Raw genomic sequence first — 3,534 nt, forward strand, 5'->3', positions numbered from 1 at the left:
GTGTGCGTCAGTAATAATCATAATAATAATAATAATAATATTTTTTTATTACCCCGCCATCCCCAGCCAAGATCGGGCTCAGGGCAGCTAACAACCAATAATAAAAACAAGTTGATTGAAATACAGCTTAAAAAACAAGATTAAAATACAACATTAAAACATTAAAATGCAACCTCACTATAAAAGCAAGCAGTGAAATGAAAGAGTGTTTGTTGTGGTTAATCATGTATACCTCATAATAATGACAGCAATGTTATCTGCACGAGTCAAATAACTCCTCTAACTACATTTCCCTTGTCTCTCTGCCCCCAATAGCAACAAAATAAAGGACTGCATAACACTGACTGCATAGTGCACTACATTAAAAGTTGAGGGGTTTATGTAGAGAAAAAGAAGGTAGCTTTTACCATATGCGGTGGTCATGTAAGGTAATAAAAGCATTCTGGAAAATCACCTTTAAAGCCCTAAACGGCCTCGGTCCTGTATACCTGAAGGAGCGTCTCCACCCCCATCGTTCTGCCTGGACACTGAGGTCCAGCACCGAGGGCCTTCTGGCAGTTCCCTTGCTGTGAGAAGTGAGGTTACAGGGAACCAGGCAGAGGGCCTACTTGGACCAGGCAGCTTCATGTGTTCCTGTATGTATTCACCTTTCTACAGGTATTTTCAGGCCTTGGCAGCTGTTGACTCCCAGCTGTTAACTCCCAGGCTCCAGTCGCATGTGAGGAAGAGTATTGGGGAGTGCCGCGCAGCAGAGCTGATTTCTTTGGGGACATATACAGCTGGATGGATCCTAGCAGGCATATTCAGCGTCCTAAAGACGACGGGCTGCTGCCGCCATTCCCTCCAGACGCAGGTCGCCTCGCGAAAACCTTTTTATTGTTCCGGTAATACTGTTCCTATGGGACGTGGGTGGCGCTGTGGGTTAAACCACAGAGCCTAGGACTTGCCGGTCAGAAGGTGGGTGATTCGAATCCCGGGGTGAGCTCCTGTTGTTCAGTCCCAGCTCCTGCCAACCTAGCAGTTTGAAAGCACGTCAAAGTGCAAGTAGATAAATAGGTACCACTGCAGCGGGAAGATAAACGGCATTTCTGTGTGCTGCTCTGGTTTGCCAGAAGCGGCTTAGTCATGCTGGCCACATGACCTGGAAGCTGTATGCCGGCTCCCTCGGCCAATAAAGCAAGATGAGCACCACAATCCCAGAGTAGGTTACGACTGGACCTAATGGTCCTTTACCTTTACCTTTACCTTTAATACTGTTCCTGCAATCATTCTTCATACATCACTCATATATCCTATTTACGCATATACTTCTTCACTCTCACAGACAATTCTAAATCCCAAAATCTATGCTGGAGCTTTTGGCAAACCAGAACTTACATTTCTCTGTTCATGGTAACTAGGTATCACTTTATGGTATATGCTTGTTTATTTCATCCATACATAGTTATTCAGTTTTCTTTCTTTGCTTGTTTGTTTTGAACAATGCTAGTTTTGCAACCTGTAGAATAGAAATATTTTCTATCATTATGGGAAATGTTTGCATGCATAGTGAAGTAAAAAAAAATTGAAGATCGGATAGTAGACAGTTTGACAAGACTGCTGAAGTACCTTGAAACAAGATCACTAGATGGCAGCAAGTGGTTGCTGTTTCAAAAGAGAACTGGTGTCTAATTCAGTTCCTCTCTGAAGCGTTACCACTAGTTGCACAACTGCAGAGGTACATGCAACATTTTCAAGAACTGCCAGCACACTTACGTCCACAAAGTCCACTGCAATGGAGAAGATTTGCTTCTGCATAGAGGGCTTTAGCAGAGTCTCTATGAAATTTATCTTAAAGTGGAACTCACGTCATAGCTGAGACCATCTGAGGAATTTTCAGAGTGACAAGAAGAGCTTCGATAAGACTACCCAAATTCACAGTGTGTTTTTCCACATTTATATCAGGCTGTACAGCAAAGCATAATTCAGGTTGTTAGTCAGCATGGCAGCAATCTGCAGTTCACTAGGACAGGTGAGATCCTGTCTCCAAGCAGTGGGCAAATCTAGGACTAAAGAGCTGCCATGGAACTGCACATGAATCAAGATGATGATGATGAAAAAGACGGTTTTGGAAGGCACCAGACCCTCCAAATGTCCCTATTTTCCATGGACAGTCCCATATTTACAGAAGCTGTCCTGGTTTCTGGTTTGATCCCAGAATGTCCCGCTTTTCTTAGGGTGTCCCTATCTTCATTGCAGAAATGTTGGAGGGTGTGGAGTTATCCGACCCCTGGGCCATCTGAAGGCAGCCCTGTATAGGGAAGTTTTTAAATGTTTAATGTTTTATTATTATTTATATATATATGTTGAAAGCTGCTCAGAGTGGTTGAGGCAACCCAGTCAGATGGGTGGGGTACAAATAGTAAAATTGTTACGATTAATATTGTTGTGGAATAGGTAACGGGTAAAGGGACCCCTGATCATTAGGTCCAGTCGTGGCCGACTCTGGGGTTGCGGCGCTCATCTCGCTTTATTGGTTGAGGGAGCCGACGAACAGCTTCCAGGTCATGTGGCCAGCATGACTAAGCCGCTTCTGGCGAACCAGAGCAGCACACGGAAATGCTGTTTACCTTCCCGCTGGAGCGGTACCTATTTATCTACTTGCACTTTGACGTGCTTTTGAACTGCTAGGTAGGCAGGAGCAGGGACCGAGCAACGGGAGCTCACCCCGTCGCGGGGATTTGAACTGCCGACCTTCTGATCGGCAAGTCCTAGGCTCTGTGGTTTAACCCACAGCGCCACCCGCGTCCCATATATTGTTGTGGAATAGGGCGTCCCTATTTTCACTGGAGAAATGTTAGAGCATTTGAGACTGCATATGGGAGAGAAAGAGCAGTAGCAGGAGAGGGAGTGTTCAGCCATTTCCTCTGCTGCCATTTCGCCACAAAAAGTCCCCCACGTCCAAATCAGCTTTTCCACACACTGGGCATAAGAGACTGGAGACTTTCCCTCAGGAGAAAGTAAGGACCTGAGAAAACTGCTTAGTGGAAAAAGAGTACGCAAGAATAAGCAATACCTTCCCCCATATGATGATTTATGAATCCATTTTGGTGTTGATTACCCAGTGAATTTTTTGTATGCTGGAAACTTCCCTGTAAGGTCTTTAAAAGTTCTTAAATGACTAAATGCACTGCAAATGGATCTCCCTCCATTATCAGGACAGGTACCCTTCACAGACGGCACGGTTCCTAACATGCTCTCCATCCTCTGTTTCTCAGGAGTGCCAGGATGTGAGGATAAAGGTAAAGGTAAAGGTACCCCTGCCCGTACGGGCCAGTCTTGACAGACTCTGGGCTTGTGCGCCCATCTCACTCAAGAGGCCGGGGGGCAGTGCTGTCCGGAGACACTTCCATGGCCAGCGTGACAAAGCTGCATCTGGCGAGCCAGCGCAGCACACGGAACGCCGTTTACCTTCCCACCGGTAAGCGGTCCCTATTTATCTACTTGCACCCGGGGGTGCTTTCGAACTGCTAGGTTGGCAGGCGCTGGGACCGA

This window comes from Podarcis muralis, chromosome 8 (assembly GCF_964188315.1).
Source record: "Podarcis muralis chromosome 8, rPodMur119.hap1.1, whole genome shotgun sequence".
Taxonomy (NCBI): Eukaryota; Metazoa; Chordata; class Lepidosauria; order Squamata; family Lacertidae; genus Podarcis; species Podarcis muralis.